This window comes from Tamandua tetradactyla, chromosome 2, assembly GCF_023851605.1.
Source record: "Tamandua tetradactyla isolate mTamTet1 chromosome 2, mTamTet1.pri, whole genome shotgun sequence".
In the NCBI taxonomy this organism is placed as follows: Eukaryota; Metazoa; Chordata; class Mammalia; order Pilosa; family Myrmecophagidae; genus Tamandua; species Tamandua tetradactyla.
Genome location: NC_135328.1, coordinates 216,587,865 through 216,609,489, shown reverse-complemented (window position 1 = coordinate 216,609,489; position 21,625 = coordinate 216,587,865). Strand labels below are relative to the sequence as shown.

At 36.2% G+C, this 21,625-nt stretch overlaps 1 protein-coding gene and 2 pseudogenes across 2 annotated transcripts in view; 1 reads left to right on the top strand and 2 right to left on the bottom strand.

Moving 5' to 3' along the window:
* RERE (arginine-glutamic acid dipeptide repeats) overlaps positions 1 to 21,625 on the bottom strand; it is a 636,739-nt gene that overhangs the window by 594,262 nt on the left and 20,852 nt on the right. The window lies entirely within an intron of this gene.
* LOC143674975 (coiled-coil-helix-coiled-coil-helix domain-containing protein 2 pseudogene) overlaps positions 1 to 21,625 on the bottom strand; it is a 52,247-nt pseudogene that overhangs the window by 10,302 nt on the left and 20,320 nt on the right. Inside the window, exon 1 of the transcript XR_013171301.1 lies at positions 9,667 to 21,625. This exon is cut by the window's right edge and continues 20,320 nt beyond it. The product of XR_013171301.1 is annotated as a coiled-coil-helix-coiled-coil-helix domain-containing protein 2 pseudogene (transcript). The remainder of the gene's footprint in view (positions 1 to 9,666) is intronic.
* LOC143658701 (cathepsin Z-like) overlaps positions 6,266 to 21,625 on the top strand; it is a 31,050-nt pseudogene continuing 15,690 nt past the window's right edge.

Sequence of the window (21,625 nt, the reverse complement as noted above, 5' to 3'; positions counted from 1 at the left end):
GTGTTCCTTCTGCCTGGAATACTCTATTCCCAGATCTTCCATGGCTAAATCCTTACTCTGTTCAATGCCTTGCTAAAACATCACTTCCTCAGACAAACCTTCCCAAAATACCCTACTTAAAACAGTATGTGTTACTCAGCGTTCACTAGAAAAACAGAACCAACAGAAGAGATCCATAAATATGAGGTTTATAAAGGTGTCTCATGCAACTGTGGGAATGAGAGTTGAAAATCCTTAGGGCAGGCTGTGAAGTGGCTCTAATGAAGGATCTGGACGAACTCCAGAGGAGAGGCTCGCTGGCTGAAGAAGCAGTGAAAGAGTCTCTCTTCTCCCTTAAAGCCTTCAACTGATTGGATTATCTCAATGTGGGAGGCTCGCCTTACTTAGTTCATCACAAATGTAATTGGCCATAGGTGCAATTAACTGGCTGATGATTTAATCAGCCAGCCACAAAATACCTTGCAGCAATGGTCAGGCCAGTGCTTGCCTGACCAAACAACTGGCATAATCATTTGGCCAAGCTGACACCAGAACCTAACCATCACACAGTACCTCCCATATACCCCCATCAGTGTCTGTTCCCTTGTTTAAGCATCACAGTTGCCTCATTATGTTTTGCTTAATCTGAAACGAGAACAGAAGTAAGGCAGTAGGATAACATATTTAGAGTGCTGAAAGCAAAAATTGCCAACTATATTTATATTGGCAAACATATAGAATTCTGCATTGGTAAACCTTTCTTTCAAAAATGAATGAGGAATTTTGACATTCCCAGATAAAAAAAAGCTGAGGGAATTCACCGCTAGACTAGCCCTGAAAGAGATGCTAAAGGAAGTTCTGAAGGTTAAAAGGAAAGCAACTAGAAAATTGACTAAAGCCACATGAAGAAACAAAGGTCTACAGTAAATATAAGACAGGTAAGTATAAATACCAGTATAATAATACTAATATATTTTTATTTGTAACTCCACTTTTTACTTCCCACAGCATCTAAAAGGCAAATGCATAAAATGTAATGATAAATCAATGGTTTGGAATTCATAACATATAAATACATAATTTTATATATATTATGACAAAAGCTACATAAAGGTGGGGGAACAGATGGGTAAAAGAACATAGTCTATGTATACTATTGAAGTTAAGCTGCTACTAAAGTAAACCAGACTGCTAGAAATTAAGGATGTTAAATTTTTTTTTTTTTTTTTTTTTTTTTTTGCATGGGCAGGCACCAGGAATCAAACTCGGGTCTCGGGCATGGCAGGCAAGAACTCTGCCACTGAGCCACGGTGGGCGGCCAGGATGTTAAATTTAAGCCCCATTGTAACCATAAAGAAAATAACAGTGAATATGCAAACTCAGAGACGGAAAGTAGATTTATGGTTACATTGTAACCATAAGGAAAATACCAGTGAATATGCAAACTCAGACAGAAAGTAGATTTCAGGTTACTGGGGGGACAGAAGCAATGGGAAGTAATGCAAAATGAGTATAGGGTTTCTGTTTGGGGTGAAGGGAAAATTCTAGTGATGAATAATAATGAGGGTACTGCAACATCATGTATGTGATTAATCTGACTGCATGGAGTGCTTGAGACAGGTTAAGATGGAAAGATTTAAACTGTATAAATATTTCCACAATTTTAAAAAAAGGGAAGATAATCTAAAGAGATAATGACAATTAAATGCAATGCATGACAGTGGATGAGATCTAAGAATGGAGGAGAATAAGCTCAAAAGGACATAACGGGGACATAAGAAAAATTGGAATATAGAATATAACCTTTAATTCAATGTTAAAATTCTTGAATTTCATAACTGCACTTAAGGTGGCTGCGTAAGTGAATTCTCTGTTCACTGCAAATGTACATGGAAGTATCATGCGTTCAAGGAATATGATGTATGCAACCTGGCCTCAAATGTTCAGAAAATAGATACATCGATATAATGATATGGCAAAGGTGGCAAAATAAAAGGTGAATCTGAGTATCTGGAATCCCCATTAAATGGTAGATCTGGGTATATGGAAGGATAGGGGTATTCTGGAGTTATCTGTATGGGGTTTGTATTATTTCTGCAACTGTCCTATAAGTTCGAGATTATTTCAAAATAGAAAGTTTTTTGTAAAACTAAAAGCCCCATAAGAGGGAAATAAGGAATCGTATATTAAATAATATAACACAACCATAATAATAATAATAACGAGGCCAAGAAGCAGAAAAGTGTTAAGAAGATAAGTTTAAAACTATAATTATGACCACAAAAAAGTCGAACATTTGCACTGCACAAATATTTACAGACCACACAGCACTGCCTGATATCCCCTGGCAGATGTGGACTCAATAGCAAACGAGACTTGTCCCTGTACATTTTGAGCTCAGAGGGCAGCAGAGGCCAGTCGAGTGAGCTGGCAAGACAGTGTAGTAAGAGATGTCATGGGGCTGTGCAGGGGCCAGGGAAGAACACTGCACGCAATCTGACCCTGCCTGAAGAAAAGCTTTAGTGAAAGTTTTAACAAAAGTGAACTTATGCTAAAGGGAGACCTGAAGAAAAAAGAGGTAGGAAGAAGGGAAGAAGGAAAGAGACAGAAGAAAATGGGAGAAAAGAGACAGGTAGAAAACAAAGTGAGTGTTTGGGGTGAACAGCAAGAGAAGAGATGGGACTGAACCATATATACATTATGATTTATGATTATTAAAAAAACACAAAATAATGTCTATATTTGAGTGGAAGCATTTTTTGGTAAAATTTATTTTTTTATAAAATATGATACTGAATAAAAGCACTCAGTGATCCTTTAACAACTGCTGAGGTTTCAAAAAGTCCATTTGATCCTGTGCCTGTTCCTCCTTCCTTCAGTCAATCCAGAAGGGTCAGAATCAGAAAGTATATTTAACACACCACACTAGCATGCAGAGCACTCTTTACAAGGACAGCCCAGAGCACTTCTTATGCCCACGTCACAAATTTAGGACCAAAAGTCCTAAGGCAAACTTACCTCCACAGTCACAGCTGCCTTACTACTTTATTACCTTTCCCCGGATTCCTTTCAAAACCCAGCAGTAACTCTCTGTGCTCAGCATTCCAAGCTTCTATCACTGGATCTATCTAACAACTCTCAGTCTCTCGCTCCCTACAGATTCTCTAAGCCAACTAGGCTCTCTACCTGACCCCCTACCTAGCAATCTCTTCCTTGCCTCAGGCTGACTCATGCTTAGACTATCCTAACCTACTCTCCCAGTCGCCTATTCAAGCAGTATCAATTCTTCAAGGGTCCACTCATCTTCTTTATGAATCCTTAGTCGATTTCTTTAACCACAATAGCCTCTAGTTAATTTGAATTCTGCTTATAGTTATTTTTTATGTGAAATGATTAAATATTTGGTTATATCCCACTTTTGTTCTAAAATCTCTAAATGTTGTACTCTTGGAGGCCCTGCCTCCTAAGTTGTGAGACTAAATATGGTAACTTTTATTTATTCCATATCCCAATTTCTGTCAACATCAAACTTAGAAAACACACTCAATATCTGCTGGCTGGCTGACAGATCCTGGGCAGAAAATTAAGCAAAGCAGCGTTCAGTGCCAACTGTTTCTCTCTGTAATGACAGGGTTAAGCACCAAGATTAGAACTGGTCTAAATCGCTCTTTTGAATAGGAAGAAGCATATATATTGATATTACAAGATAATTAAAGGACCCTCCCTTCAAAAAAACTAAACAAAAGAAAAAAGATATTCATTCCTAACGTGGTCAAACATCACCTACTGCAAGTCTGTCCAGCACCTTCTGTATTATTTGGTAAATAATACATCATAATCCATATAAGTAATGCAATAAATCTATTGGGTTAATGAATGGATTTAACACCAGTAACAGAAATAAGGAGGTATTAGGTATGACTAACAGCTTAGAGTTTAATTAATAAAACCCCACTGTAACTTTTATGTTGTTAAAAAGAACATGCTAATGAATTTAATTTTAAATGTTTTAAATCCTGCACACAGAGATAACTTAATTTTTTCTGAAAACTAAGTAAGCCATTTTCCAGAAAGAAAAAAGGTCAAACACTACTTGTCACTTAGGGAGGAAGTTTGGCAAGGAGAATGAATTCAAAGACTAAATCTTGCACCACCACAACCCCCTAAAAAGAAGAAAAATGTTAATCAGATCAGCACTTTATTTGTATCATGTATGCACAAAAAAAATGTTCACAAGTTCACAAAGCAGTGGAAACACTCAAGGACAAAGTTAAATCCTTCTGGTGTAGGGCTCTCTCCTTTTAATTTGGAAATAATTATTTTTCCAAAGAAGGGGCTCAGGAAAACTGAGCAAAATTATTTCTACATAAGCTCTAAAAGAATGTTCTTAAAAGTCAACAGAAATATAGAAAGGTATTTCATGTCCGTATAATACAGGATTAGGGTGACCAATTTCTTCCAAGAGGAAGATTTACTCTACTCCCTAGAAACTCTACACATTTATTCCACCCAAGTTACATCAGGCTACAAATCCACAATAAATGTAGCTAGCTACCTAAAGTTGGACTTTAAATAAACTATCTGTTGATTAACAAGTAAGGACGTCTGTCTGTTGTTTTAACTCCTTAAGTGCTACACCAATGTCCGGGGATATGTATGTCTCACACTCTCTGGGCTAACACATAACATGATGTATCTACTTATATTATAGATCTTGCCTAGGAACAAAAAGGCAAGTCTGTTTAATCAAGTACGTTACCCTGTTTTGGTCACAAACTATGGTAGGGCAGGGACATGTCTTACTCATCTTTGTATCCACAGTGCCTCACAAGGGACACCAAAAAAAATTATTGCCTGAAGTTTTGATACATGCTACAATGTGGATGAACCTTGAAGATATCATGTTGAATAAAATAAGCCAAACAGAAAAAGACAGATATTGTATGATTCCACTAATATGAAATAACTAGATTACACAAATTCATAAAAACAGAAAGTAGGTAAAGATTACCTAGGGCATTGGGGAGGGGGAATGGGAAGTTAATGCTTAATAAGTGTAGTTTCTGTTTGGGGGGACAGAAAAATTTTGGTAATTGATAGTGGTGATGGGAGCATAACATCATAAATTTAATTAATATCACCTATTTGCATACTTGAAAGTGGTGGAAATGGAAAATTTTATGCTGTATATATGTTACCACAGCAAAAAAAAAAAATTTTTTTTAATTACTGAGTGGACAAACCCAGTGTTATCACTTAGTTACTCCCTTATAATGGCCACTGCCCAAAGAAAAGAAGATTTAGATGAGTATGTCTCACAGGAGATGTAGACTGATATTCCAGATCATTTCTATAACAATAGTTTCAAGTTTCACTTGTTAAATCACCTAGTTTAAACTTGCAGAAAAACAGGACTGTGCTTTGTTTTTCACAATTAGTATAGGTACATGGGAAGAATGGGTCTTCTGAAAACTCTTTTTTGCAAATTAAACACACAACTCTGGGTACCCACTAGAACCATAGGAAAAGAAAAGAGTGTATACTGTATTTGAGAAAAAAAAAAAGACATTACTTTCAGGCCTATAATTCTCTAAAAATCGACCAAAACAAAATATGTAGTAATATGTAGTATTTACATATTAAAAAAAAACCTTGACAGAAACTGTTTAAGGACAAATACAGTATATCATCTTTAAAATCCTAGAACAATCATCTCACAGAATTTATCATTAACAGAAAAGGAAAAGCTTCACCAAGTAAGAGAAATTAGAAGGGTGCCTTCTTCACTTAATGAAGTCCATGATATCTCTTCGTAACCCATTAAGTTTATAATTCAAAGTATGCTGAGTGTGTAACTTTTTCTATGCATGTAAACACAAAGGTCAGTTCAGTAATTCATAACAGAAACTAGGCAGTCTCAAATACAGCAGATTTAATACATCTCTGAAATATGTTAACTATTTATTTGGCTAATTTCATAGGAATCCATTATTTTTACAGAACCCTCTTATAATATCCACTGAAACAGAAAATTTCAAATATTGACCTCTAATTCAATGTAATACAAACATGTCTTCTGCCATAATTACATCAAATGGCCACATTCCCTTTTTGAGTCTAACACCATGAGCAAGGAGGCTAAGGTCCTCTACCAATCAACTTTGTATGTGGATCCCACAGTGATCTGACACAGTGTTAAAAGTACACATATAGTTCATCACCACCTAAAAGAAGATAAATGATTGTCACCATGTCTAAAATGGAATCAAATCTAAAAAATATCGCTATGCCATCTCAGTGTCATGAGAGTTTTCTAAATGAAACAAGTGTTACAGATGACCTCAATAGGTAAATGCCCCTCTCCATGGTACACCAGCAACATTCAATTCTCTGTCATTTCCCCCAGATGTTAGTTTCTTTTTAGTGCTGTCTTACAAACAAGTATTTTTTTCTCAACTTTAAGAAGGTTTAAAGAAGCTGTGAAAGGCAGGCAAGGGAGAACGGCATCAAAGAAGCACAAGTCTATTTTTATACTGGGAACTTAGGGTGAATCACTGTGGAGAGATGCATAAATGGGGCTGAGACCCACCTTGATGGCAGCTATATTCAAAGGCTTAAATTTCCAAGGATCATAAATCACCACAGTGATTTAAATCATCAACAGCTTGTGGTACTATGCAACATTTTGCAACCTTAAAATTTCCATTTCTACAGTCTTTCGATAACGCTCAAAAGACGCCTTGGATTTCCAAGACAGCCCCATATTAGCAAGGCTGATAATCTGACATTCTAACAAACTACAAGAAGGGCAAGATCTAAGCAAACCAGACAGTGGAGATGCAAAGAATTTGTCAGTACCAGTATTTCTCTAGGGGAGTGATGAAAATATAGCAATTTCTTATAGAACTTGATTTTTAAGAGAAACTACACCCAACTATCCAAACCAAATATAAGAAAACAAATTTTATGAGTACGTTATGGAAAGTCACTTAATCAAAGAAATTCCCCCCCCCCATTCAAAAGAGTTTGTGCTGTGTGTTTCTAAAAAAGAGGACCCATTATCAACTGTTTTTGTCACAAATTAATCTTTGATTCCTAGAAAACAAAAACACTTCAGAGCTTCCTTCCTGAATTTTTAGAATAAAATAAGCTGGAGGTGGGAAAGAGAAGGCATCTTAAATCATTTCAGGGGCTACAAGCTAACTTCAGCATTTTCTATATTTTTAGAATAAAGGGTCCTGGGTTTGTGACTGAGGAGGTAAGAAAAATCGCTACCTGATCCCACTCCTAACTCAAACAACCACCTATCTATACCATTCCCAGTATATTTTTCCATGAACAATGTTTTAACAGATTTCTAGGATTGAAAATTGCTGATTTTATTAAAAGAGAAGAAAAAAGCAAGGCAATATTCACTCTCACAAAATGCCTTTTTGATGTCTTTTGTCATAAAATTTAAAAGTTTTAAAGGAAAAAAACCTGTGCTGGTTTGAATCTCTGGTATATCCCAGAAAAGCCACGGCCTTTAATCGCCATTCAAAATTGCTGGGTGGGAGCTTTTTGACTGTTCCCATGGAGATGTGACCCACCCAATTGTGGGTGGTAACTTTTGATTAGATGGTTTCCATGGAGCTGTGCTTCCAGCAATTCAAAGTGGGGTTGCTTACTGGAGCTCTTTAAGAGGGAACTATTTTGGAAAAGGCTTTAGAGCCCACAGAGCCAGAGATCTTTGGAGATGAAGAAGGAAAATGCCCCCAGGGAGCGTCATTAAATGAGAAGCCTGGAGAGAAAGCTAGCAGACATTGCCACGTTCACCAAGTATCTCTCCAGATGAGAAAGAAACCCTAAAGGTCACTGGCCTTCCTGGATGCCTTTCCCTGGATGCCTTAGATTGGACATTTCTATAGCCTTGCTTTATTTGGACATTTTTACAACCTTGGAACATGTAAACTTGCAACTTGATAAATTCCTCTTCTTAAAAGTCAATCCATTTCTGGTATATCCCATTCCAGCAGTTTGCAAACTAGAACACCTAAGAACAAAACAAGAGTTCTCTACCATACCTAAAAATTGGTAAGCACTATTTAAGTAATATCTGCATAAAAATGTTCAGAACAAACATCTGCATATATATGAAATGTGTAAAGAAAAGGATGGCTTTTTCTATACAACATTAGAAAGGATAAATATTGCTTTAGATCAAGTAAGGGTGGAGGGGCTGCTATAGCACTAAGTTCCTTATTAAGAATAGGATAAAATATTTCAGATTTGTAGAGTATTTTTATATCTTCAAAGTTATTTCCACAACTATTTTTTCCATATCATTTCAGTTTTTATATGACTGTCCCCATATGAAAGCTAAGGAAGAAGGGTACTTACTCATACTTAAAGTCCATGGTAAAGGTTGGACCAGAATTCAAGTCTTCTCACACTCACTAGGAGGCATATCAAACTTAAGTATAATGCTATAGGCTATAATGGTTAAGTAAATTTTAGTGAAGCAAGAAAACACATGAATTATACAATATATGCACAGTCTGCTTAAAAGACCCCGTTATTCTTTCCAATCAAATCAGCATTACATGTCTTACCAAAATAGTTTCTGGAGTTATATACACCATTACCCTACAAGTCACCCAGTGCTCATATCTCACCTTGACTTGAATACACATATTACATAAGAATTTTATTTTATTTTTTAGGAAAATGCCTCTAAGTCAGTAAACAGCCTACCAGTGGAAAAGGAAACATCCATATGCTAAGCTAAATGCTGTATTAGAGTCACATAATGTTCACATTAGTCTCATTCTAAGTAATCATGCCACTGACCCAAGTGTCTGTCAGCATCATCTTGTAACTCCCTACAAAGATCTAAAGGACAAGAAAATCTAATTAAAAGCCCAAGAAAAAATCCACTTTAATCAAAACTACAAAGCAAAAACATAAGGACATTAAGGTAGGAATAAACTCAAAGACGTGAAAAAAATGGAAACAAGAAAAGGAATGTCAAGAGGGAAAAGAGATATTTTAATTTAAATGACTAAAACCAAACAAAAAATAATTTTCCAAACAAACAGCATAAAAATATGGAAAAATAATGGAAGATGAGGGGGTTAAAATGCAGGATCCTTTATTAAGAAAAAAATAGAAAACAAAATGTCTTAATATTACTTTATAAAATCAAAAGGAAAGGGGATGATACATTTGGTTCTAACAAAATCAATATAAAATCATCTACTACCGGCTTCTGCTGGCATCTTTTCCCAAGTGGCACAACAATACATATGAGGGTCCCAAACTTAGTCTGTAACAGGAGCTGCCATTCTGTAAACTGTCATTGGCCAATTGACAGGAGCTGCCAGAGGACCCTCTTAGATGGGAACCAATGCCAGAGGACAAAAATAGTTTACTCACCAATACCAGTCAAACAAATTACTGGTTCGGTTTTCTCCACACTAAACTATCTGTGTTAATCAAAACAGAAACATGCATAGGCCAGATCATTGAGGTTCTTCAAGTGACACAACTTATCCTCATCACACACATATACACACTCTATTAGAATTATTAAGGAATCTCTGAAATAAAAAAACAACCAAAAGTAACTACAAAGGAGTTCAATCACGCTTCTAAAAAAAACTAACTTACTAACTTAAAACATTTACTAAATTTTAAAAATATTTTTACCTCAAAAGCCTTTCCACTTCTCATTTCAAGTTTAAAGCACTTGAAGAAAAAAACTGAAAATTTGTATCATATGTAGCAGTTGGAAATCAGTTTCAACTACAAGTTATTTAAAAGAAACTGCGTCCCAAAGCACTGAGATTCCAAAGCAGTTGTCATGCATCATTCCATTTCAGAACCCAGATCGCCTAAGTGCACTCTCAGGTAAGAGAGGTCTACAGACTTGAAAAACAACAGGAAAAGTTGCACTTTCCCATTTTATATTTTGGGCCTAATGTGCTGATTATTTTAGAGCGAAAGAAAAGACCTGGTCCTCAATCTAATTGTTATTTACCTCAAATAATAAAGCAATGGCTACCACTCAATTTTAAAATAACTAAATTGTATACTTTAAAAGGGTAAATCTTATGGTATGCAAATTATATATCTCAAAAACTATTAAAAATGTTTCAAATAAAAAATAAATCATACTCAGAAGGAAATATTCTATATAAAATTATTGAGAGTTCACAAAAAGTGTTTTAATTCTGATATTAAAAAAACCTCAACTTCACTCATAATCAAAGAAATACAAATTAAAATAATACTACAATTTTTCACCTATCAGATTTCATAACATCCAGAGTTAGTGAGAAGAGAAGCAAATCAAAACCTTATACACCCGGCACATCTTAGAGTGCAATTTGTTGACAGCTTTCAAAGCTAAAATGCATATATTCATTGATTGTGCAATTCCACTTCTAAGAATTCATCCTAAAGACATACATGTACAAAAGTAGAGCAAAAACATAGTATATTAAAAAAATTAACGAATTTAAGTGTCCATTATTATGAAATTAAGAAATTAAAGTATGTATCATCCACACAATATCTTAATATGCAAACATCTCAAGAAAAAACATGAGACATAATTACAGGTATTGATTTGAAAAATAGGTGCTTGATATATTAAATAACAAAACCAAATTCAGGATACTATGGATAGCGTGCACATGTGTTTATATATGCATAGAATTTTCATATTATAAGTAGTGTTTAATTTGAAAGTATGAAGCTATCAAATAAAGTCTTACCCTGGTATTAAATCTCCCCATGCTAAGACCCCACCTGTCTTTCCAGTGCTCTATTAGACCAGCCAAACCAGCTGGTTTTCCTTTGACAATAAGTCTGAAGGACTCCTCCAAACTGCTCTTACGATTTGGCTTAAACAGCTCACAGCAACAGTTTCCAATATAAATTGTCTGAGTCTAAAGAACTATGTCTGCCTATATCTGCTACAGAAAAAATTTTAAAAATTAAACTAAAAAAACGGGGGGGATTGAAATACAATTAATTATCCTCATCATAGAAGAATAAAATAAAACTCACCATTTCCCACACTTTCCAGCCTCTATGCCTTTGCTCCATGCAATTTCCTACCTAAAATCCTCTTAGCAATTTACTACATGTCCAAATCCTGCCAATCCTTCAAAATACAGATTAAGAACCACTCCCTAAACAAATCTTCCCAAATGCCCCCAGCCGGAGAGTCTAATTTGCTTTCTTATTCCACAGTACCATCATCTCTTGAGGAACTGACCACTTCCTTCTACTTAATATTCAGTTGTGTACATGTCTTACCAGTACTACTAGTAAGAAAATTCATCAAGGGTACAATCTGTGTCTTGGTCATTTTGTAAGCCCTATTTAAAACAAAAATCAAATTTACATTTCATGAAAGTATATAATAAAAAGATAATGGCAAGCCTCTAAAAATTAAAACTCACAGGCTTTTACTATATATTTACTTTAATTAGGTAATGTTATATATGATAAAATATGTAAGAGTATAAAAGGTAAGAATGCCTCCCTCTCTGTACCCCTGACAAGTGCCTTTGTAAAATGGCAACTGCCATGACCAATTTCTTAATACAGGATTTTATGAAATCCTTGGACACTATAACTTTATAAGACATTCATAACTTTGGGGTTACATTAACAGAAATAATTTATAAATAACATTTAAAGTAAATTTACTTATGACAATTATATCATACAACTGTGCTTTAACTTGCAAAACTAAAAGTCTACCTGAGAAGAAAAGACATTGTTTATTACTGGGAAAATTACAGGTTCTTTCAAATCCAAGTTATTAAAGATTTTTATAGTGTCAAAATTGCTTAAGGATTCCATGAAGACCCTAAAATTCTTACTAAGCTAAGAAAATAAAGGTGCTAAGGCATAACAAATGAAGCATTAAAGCATACAAATGTTCTATAAATTTCTTAAGGAATATTAATAAAATATTTTTTAAAACAGCATTTTCTCAATATCAGAATAATAGCAACAAGGTATTTGCACAATTTACTAGTTTACAAATTGAAAGAATTAAATGTTTCTAAGAAGTCTTTAATCATATGTATGCTTAATGTATAAAAACAGGAAATTTCAGTAAATATTCCTATAATAATGAATCACATGAAGAAAATATACAGGACAGATATGCTATTAAGATCAGAATATTCAAATCAAAAGGAAATTAATTTGTATTATTAAAATATTTACCTAGTGATTAAAATTTGAAGCTACCACTCATCAAGAAAAAGCTTAGTGAAAATTCTATACTGAATTTTGAATTCATTGTAGTTATATGGTATTCTGAGAAACAATATTGAAGGACAAATTAGCAAATGTGCTAATAAATTATCCTTTGAAATTTATACCACAGATTGCCAGATGTACTGCAATACTGATTATTTTCCTTCTTTCAAAATAATAGAATTCCTGCTCTCTGACTAGGTACACAGCCATCTCCAGGAAAAACTACATTTTCTAGCTTTCCTTGCAGCTATCTATCACCCTGTGATTCAGCTATAATTGAAGGGACATAAACAGGACTGATATGTGCAACTTCTGGGAAGTATCCTCAGAGGATGGGAATGTGCCCACCTTTCCCCATTCCTGCTGGTAAGAAAGCAGAACTGATGGCTAGAACTGCAGAAGCTACCCTGACCAAAAACAAAAAGGTACACGTTGAAGGAAGTGAAAGCTGAGTATCACACCACCTCAGGATAACCTAATTTACACAAAAGAAAGTAAACTACTATCTTTTTCAAGCCACTGTTATGCTGGGTTCCTGCCACTCACTGCTGAGCCTAATCCTACCTAAAATAAGGCAAAATTATACAGAAAGAGTACCATATGTATTAAGTACCAATCCATTAAACTATTTTTAGTATGTATTTTAAACTTACTAGGATTAAAATTAAAACTCATTTTTGATTATTCAAAGAATTAAACAACTCTAAAATGGTTTTTTTCAAACTATATTTTGAGATATAAAAATGTTATTATCAAAAACTTGTCAAAAGGAGGAGGGGGCAAGATGGCGGCTTAGCAAGGTGCACGTTTTACTTCGTCCTCCAGAACAACTACTAAATAACCAAAAACAGTACAGAACACCTCCCGGAGCCACAACAGTGACCAAACACACAACATACCCCAGTCTGGACCAGCTGGACCGGCTGCAAGTCTCCCCAGAACAGTGAGTTCCCGAAGCCACGGTGGCCGGCGCCCAGCACCCCTCCCCGACAGGCAGCTTCCCAGAGGGAAAGGAAAGACACTCTAACAGTAGCAGGGACTGAGTCCAACCAAACACCAATTCTGGCATTAATTAACAAATTCTGACTACTAAAAATAGGCTCCCAACCAGGAGAACCTGGTCAAGGCAGAGGTCGTTTATTGGGCTAACCGAAAAACAGGAAAGGGGACGAAACGGAGGTTTTCGTGGCCGTCTCTATGGAGGCTTGGCTGCCTCTGGATTCAGCGGCGGGACTACACAGGCTGCAACTGCCACAGGCATAGGCAGAAACGGACTGCTTTCAGGGCTGTCTCCCGCCTGTGCCTTCCCCAGGGGAGGGGCGAAGCCCAACTAAGGTGGAATCCCTCTCTCAGGAATTCAGAACCCAGGGCTCAGCAATTTGAAGCCATTAAAACCAGCCTACAACCTCTCCTACAAGAAACAGAAACCACAGGGTCCACCACACCCCCAGCAGGGAGAGCCTTCCAAACTTAAAGGTGCAACAACATCTTTTGCTGGTGGGACCCACAGGCAAACAAGCGCCACATACTGGGCAGGATAAGAAAAACAGAGCCCAGAGACTTCACAGGAAAGTCTTTCAACCTGCTGGGTCTCACGCTCAGGGAAAACTGACGAACGTGACTCCTTCCCCCTGACAGGAATCCAGTTTAGTCTGGGAAAACCTGGCTGGAGTCTATATTACCTATATAGACCCTCCTAACGGTGGGGACGGAAAAGGCACCTTACAAGCAGGACAAGAAACAAGAAAAATGGAACTGAAAAACTATCCTCTGTTAAATAAAATTCAGAAAAAGCTGAAATGAAGGTCAAAGAACAGATCGACAACAAACTCATCTAGCAAGAAAACCCTAGGTAAGATAAGTGAAAACAATCACCAGAATAAACTAATTAAGGTAATTAAATGTCTAGACACCAGGAAAAATAACAAATCACACCAGGAAAATTGAAGATATGGCCCAGTCAAAGGAACAAACCAATAGTTCAAATGAGATACAGGAGCAGAAACAATTAATTCAGAATATACGAACAGACATGGAAAACATCATCAAAAACCAAATCAATGAATTGAGGGAGGACATGAAGGAGGAATGAACAAAAAGAAGAAATGGAAAGTCTGAAAAAACAAATCACAGAATTTATGGGAATGAAAGGTACAGTAGACAAGATGAAAAAAACAATGGAAACCTACAATGGTAGATTTCAAGAGACAGAGGTTAGGCTTAGTGAACTGGAGGATGGAACATCTAAAATCCAAAAAGAAACAGAAACCATAGGGAAAAGAATGGAAAACTATGAGCAAGGGCTTAGGGAATTGAATGATAATAAGAAGCACACAAATATACGTGCTGTGGGTGTCCCAGAAGGAGAAGAGAAGGGAAAAAGAGGAGAAAAACTAATGGAAGAAATTATCACTGAAAATTTCCCAAAACTTATGAGACCTAAAATGACAGATCCAAGAAGTGCAGCGCACCCCAAAGAGAATACGTCCAAACAGACGTTCTCCAAGATACTTACTAGTCAAAATGTCACAGGTCAAAGAGAAAGAGAGGATCTTGAAAACAGCAAGAGAAAAGCAATCCATGACATACAAGGGAAACCCAATAAGACTATGTGTAGATTTCTCAGCAGAAACCATGGAGGCGAGAAGACAGTGAGATGATATATTTAAATTACTAAAAGAGAAAAACTGCCAACCAAGAATTCTATATCCAGCAAAACTTTCCTTCAAAATGAGGGAGAAATTAAAAACATTTTCAGATAACATTTTCAGATAACAAATCACTGAGAGAATTTGTGACCAAGAGACAAGCTCTGCAAGAAATATTAAAGGGAGCACTAGAGACAGATACGAAAAGACAGAAGAGAGAGGTGTGGAGAAGAATGTAGAAAAAAGGAAAATTAGATATGACATATAAATACAAAAGGCAAAATGGTAGAAGAAAGTACTACCCACACAGTAATGACACTAAATGTTAATGGATTGAACTCCCCAATCAAAAGACATAGACTGGCAGAATGGATTAAAAAACAGGACACATGTATATGCTGTCTACAGGAAACACATCTTAGACCCAAAGATAAACACAGGTTGAAAGTGAAAAGTTGGGGAAAGATATTCCAGGCAAATAACAACTAGAAAAGAGCAGGAGTAGCTAAACTAATATCCAACAAATTAGACTTCAAATGTAAAACAGTTAAAAGAGACAAAGAAGGACACTATCTACTAATAAAAGGAACAATTAAACAAGAAGACATAACAATCATAAATATTTATGCACCGAACCAGAATGCTCCAAAATATGTGAGACAAACACTGCGAACACTGAAAAGGGAAATAGACACATCTACCACAATAGTTGGAGACTTCAACTCCCCACTCTCATCAATGGACAGAACATCTAGACAGAGGATCAATAAAGAAACAGAGAATGTGAATATTATAATAAATGAGCTAGACTTAATAGGCATTTATAGGACATTACACCCCACAACAGTAGGATACGCCTTTTTCTCAAGTGCTCATGGATCATTCTCAAAGATAGACCATATGCTGGGTCACAAAGCAAGTCTCAACAAATTTAAAAAGATTGAAATCACACACAACACTTTCTCAGATCATAAAGGAATGAAGTTGGAAATCAATAATAGGCAGAGGACCAGAAAATTCACAAATATGTGGAGGCTCAACAACACACTCTTAAACAACCAGTGGATCAAGGAAGAAATTACAAGAGAAATCAGTAAATATCTCCAGACAGCTCCACATGTGAATTCTACCAAACATTCCACAAAGAATTAGTACCAACCCTGCTCAAACTCTTCAAAAAAACTGAAGTGGAGGGAAAGCTACCTAATTCATTCTATGAAGCCAACATCACCCTCATACCAAAACCAAAGATATAAAAAAAAAAAAAACCTACAGACGAATCTCTCTAATGAATACAGATGCAAATTCCTCAACAAACTTCTAGCAAATCGAATCCAGCAACACATTAAAAGAATTATACATCATGACCAAGTAGGATTCATCCCAGGTATGCAAGGATGGCTCAACATAAGAAAATCAATTAATGTAACACACCATATCAACAAATCAGAGCAGAAAAATCATATGATCATCTCAATTGATGCAGAGAAGGCATTTGACAAAATTCAACATTCTTTCCTGTTGAAAACACTTCAAAGGATAGGAACACAAGGGAATTTCCTTAAAATGATAAAGGGAATATATGAAAAACCCACAGCTAATATCGTCCTCAATGGGGAAAAACTGAAAACTTTCCCCCTAAGATCAGGAACAAGACAAGGATGTCCACCATCATCACTTTATTCAACATTGTGTTGGAAGTTCTAGCCAGAGCAATTAGACAAGAAAAAGAAATACAAGGCATCAAAATTGGAAAGGAAGAAGTAAAACTCTCACTGTTTACAGATGATATGATACTATATGTCGAAAACCCTGAAAAATCCACAGCAAAACTACTAGAGTTAATAAACGAATACAGCAAAGTGGCAGGTTACAAGATCAACATTCAAAAATCTGTAGTGTTTCTATACACTAGTAATGAACAAGCTGCGGGGGAAATCAAGAAATGAATTCCATTTACAATTGCAACTAAAAGAATAAAATACATAGGAATAAATTTAACTAAAGAGACAAAACATCTGTACAAAGAAAACTACAAGAAACTGTTAAAAGAAATCACAGAAGACCTAAATAGATGCAAGGGCATACCATATTCATGGATTGGAAGACTAAATATAATTAAGATGTCAATTCTACCTAAACTGATTTACAGATTCAATGCAATACCAATCAAAATCCCAACAACTTACTTTTCAGAAACAGAAAAACCAATAAGCAAATTTATCTGGAAGGGCAGGGTGCCCCGAATTGCTAAAAACATCTTGAGGAAAAAAAACGAAGCTGGAGGTCTCGCGCTGCCTGACTTTAAGGCATATTATGAAGCCACAGTGGTCAAAACAGCATGGTATTGGCATAAAGATAGATATATCGACCAATGGAATCGAATAGAGTGCTCAGATATAGACCCTCTCATCTATGGACATTTGATCTTTGATAAGGCAGTCAAGCCCACTGACCTGGGACAGAACAGTCTCTTCAATAAATGGTGCCTAGAGAACTGGATATCCATATGCAAAAGAATGAAAGAGGACCCATATCTCACACCCTATACAAAAGTTAACTCAAAATGGATTAAAGATCTAAACATTAGGTCTAAGACCATAAAACAGTTAGAGGAAAATGTTGGGAGATATCTTATGAAACTTACAATTGGAGGCCGTTTTATGGACCTTAAACCTAAAGCAAGAGCACTGAAGAAGGAAATAAATAAATAGGAGCTCCTCAAAATTAAACACTTTTGTGCATCAATGAACTTCATCAAGAAAGTAGAAAGACAGCCTACACAATGGGAGACAATATTTGGAAACGACATATCAGATAAAGGTCTAGTATCCAGAATTTATAAAGAGATTGTTCAACTCAACAACAAAAAGACAGCCAACCCAATTACAAAATGGGAAAAAGACTTGAACAGACACCTATCAGAAGAGGAAATACAAATGGCCAAAAGGCACATGAAGAGATGCTCAATGTCCCTGGCCATTAGAGAAATGCAAATCAAAACCACAAGGAGATATCATCTCACACCCACCAGAATGGCCATTATCAACAAAACAGAAAATGGCAAGTGCTGGAGAGGATGTGGAGAAAGAGGCACACTTATCCACTGTTGGTGGGAATGTCAAATGGTGCAACCACTGTGGAAGGCAGTTTGGCGGTTCCTCAAAAAGCTGAATATAGAATTGCCATACGACCCAGCAATACCATTGCTGGGAATCTACTCAAAGGACTTAAGGGCAAAGACACAAACGGACATTTGCACACCAATGTTCATAGCAGCGTTATTTACAATTGCAAAGAGATGGAAACAGCCAAAATGTCCATCAACAGACGAGTGGCTAAACAAACTGTAGTATATACATACGATGGAATATTATGCAGCTTTAAGACAGGATAAACTTATGAAGCATGTAATAACATGGATGGACCTAGAGAACATTATGCTGAGTGAGTCTAGCCAAAAACTAAAAGACAAATACTGTATGGTCCCACTGATGTGAACCGACATTCGAGAATAAACTTGGAATATGTCATTGGTAACATAGTCCAGCAGGAGTTAGAAACAGGGTAAGATAATGGATAACTGGAGCTGAAGGGATACAGACTGTGCAGCAGGACTAGATACAAAAACTCTAAAATGGACAACACAATAATACCTAATTGTAAAGTAATCATGTTAAAACACTGAATGAAGCTGCATCTGAGCTATAGGTTTTTTTTTTGTTGTTGTTGTTGTTTTGTTTTTTGTTTGTTTTTGTCTGTCTGGTTGTTTTTTGTGTGTGTTTTTTTTGTTTGTTTTTACTATTATTATTACTTTTATTTTTTTCTCTATATTAACATTCTATATCTTTTTCTGTTGTGTTGCTAGTTCTTCTAAATCGATGCAAATGTACTAAGAAATAATGATCATGCATCTATGTGATGATGTTAAGAATTACTGATTGCATATGTAGAATGGTATGATTTCTAAATGTTGGGTTAATTTCTTTTTTTTCTTATTTCCGTTAATTAATAAAAATAAATAAATAAATAAATGGTGCCTAGAGAACTGGATATCCATATGCAAAAGAATGAAAGAGGACCCATAACTCACATCCTATACAAAAGTTAACTCAAAATGGATCAAAGACCTAAACATTAGGTCTAAGACCATAAAACAGTTAGAGGAAAATGTAGGGAGATATCTTATAAATCTTATAATTGGAGGTGGTTTTATAGACCTTACACCTAAAGCAAGAGCACTGAAGAAAGAAAGAAATGGGAACTCCTCAAAATTAAACATTTTTGTGCATCAAAGAACTTCATCAGGAAAGTAAAAAAGACAGCCTACACAATGGGAGACAATATTTGGAAACGACATATCAGATAAAGGTCTAGTATCCAGAATTTATAAAGAGATTGTTCAACTCAACAACAAAAAGACAGCCAACCCAATTACAAAATGGGAAAAAGACTTGAACAGACACCTATCAGAAGAGGAAATACAAATGGCCAAAAGGCACATGAAGAGATGCTCAACGTCCCTGGCCATTGGAGAAATGCAAATCAAAACCACAATGAGATATCATCTCACACCCACAATGGCCATTACCAACAAAACAGAAAATGACAAGTGCTGGAGAGGATGTGGAGAAAGAGGCACACTTATCTACTGTTGGTGGGAATGTCAAATGGTGCAACCGCTGTGGAAGGCAGTTTGGCGGTTCCTCAAAAAGCTGAATATAGAATTGCCATATGACCCAACAATACCACCGCTAGGTATCTACTCAGAGAACTTAAGGGCAAAGACACAAACGGACACTTGCACACCAATGTTTATAGCACCATTATTTACAATTGCAAAGAGATGGAAACAGCCAAAATGTTCATCAACTGACGAGTGGCTAAACAAACTGTGGTATATACATATGATGGAATATTATGCAGCTTTAAGACAGAACAAACTTACGAAGTATGTAACAACATGGATGGACCTTGAGAATATTATGCTGAGAGAAACTAGCCAAAAACTAAAGGACAAATACTGTATGGTCTCACTGATAGGAACTGACATTAGTGAATAAACTTGGAATATGTCATTGGTAACAGAGATCACCAACAGATAGAAATAGGGTAAGATACTGGGTAATTGGAGCTGAAGGGATACAGACTGTGCAACAGGACTAGATACAAAAACCCAGAAATGGACAGCACAATACTACCTAACTGTAATACAATTATGTTAAAACACTAAATGAAGCTGCATGTGAGAATGACAGAGGGAGGAGGGCTGGGGGCATAAATGAAATCAGAAAGAAAGAGAGATGTTAAAGATTGAGATGGTATAATCTGGGAATTCCTAGAGTGTATAACAATAATGAAATGTACAATGAACAAAATTTTAAAAATGTTTTGGCATGAGGAAGAACAAAGGAATGTCATTATTGCAGGGTGCTGAAAATAGATGATAATTAATATTCTAAAATGTCACCTTATGTGTGAGGCTAAAGCAAAAAAAATGTTTATTTGTTACAAAATTTATAATTTGACTAGAGCATTTCCTAATAATAACGTATAGATAGTTCTATTGAACGTCATAAGTACTTGGAATATTGGGTAGGACATGAGATTTTGTTGGTTTGTCCAGAATGATGACCCGATAAATCCCAGAGTGATTTGATCAGTGAGTGGAAAAGTATTTGCAAGCCCCCTTCGGGGAATGGTGAGAGTGGGGAGAAATTCAACTTCCCCAAGTCGAATTCTTGATATTCTCACAAGCAGTATGGACTACCAAAGCTACAGGCTGAGCCCCCAGTCTTGGGGTGTGTTCACATGAAACTTAACCCCACAAAAGACAGGTCAAGTCTACTTAAAATTTAGGCCTACGAGTCACCCCCAAGAGAGCCTCTTTTGTTGCTCAGATGTGGCCTCTCTCTCCAGCCAATATGATGAGCAGTCTCACCACCCTCCCCATCTCTGCGTGGGATATGACACCCAGGGGTGTGGACCTTCCTGGCAACGTGGGACAAAGATCCTGGAATGAGCTGAGACTCAGCATCAAAGGACTGAGAAAAACCCTAGAATGAGCTGAGAATTAACATCAAGGGACTGAGAGAACCTTCTCTCCCAAAAGGCGGAAGAGTAAAATGAGGCAAAGTGTCAATGGCTGAGAGATTCCAAACAGAGTCGAGAGGTTATCCTGGAGGTTATTCTTACGCATTAAGTAGATATCACCTTGTTGTTCAAGATGTAGTGGAGAGGCTGGAGGGAATTGCCTGAAAATGTAGTGCTGTGTTCCAGTAGCCATGTTTCTTGATGATGACTGAACAATGGTATAGCTTTCACAATGAGACTCTGTGAATGTGAAAACCTTGTGTCTGATACTCCTTTTATCTACCATATCAACAAAAGAGTAGAACATATGGAATAAAAATAAATAATAGGGGGAATAAATGTTAAAATAAATTTAAAAAATAATTTGTCAAAAAATCAGCTTCCTTGTTTAGTCGTTCCCAGAAACTTCAGGTATTTATGTGACACCTAAGACTTAGAGCTCTGAAGCTATGAAAGTCAGCAATACCCACTACAGGAACTGCTTAAAAAGTTGAAAAGGGATCACACTTTGACTAAAGATATGAATGAAGTTAAACGCGTAAGACGGGGTAGATCAGAATGCAGGGTAAAGGATGATATTATCCATATTTTAAAATTTCAACCTCTGTGTGAGAGCAACGAGAAAGATGTTTAGTTCGTGC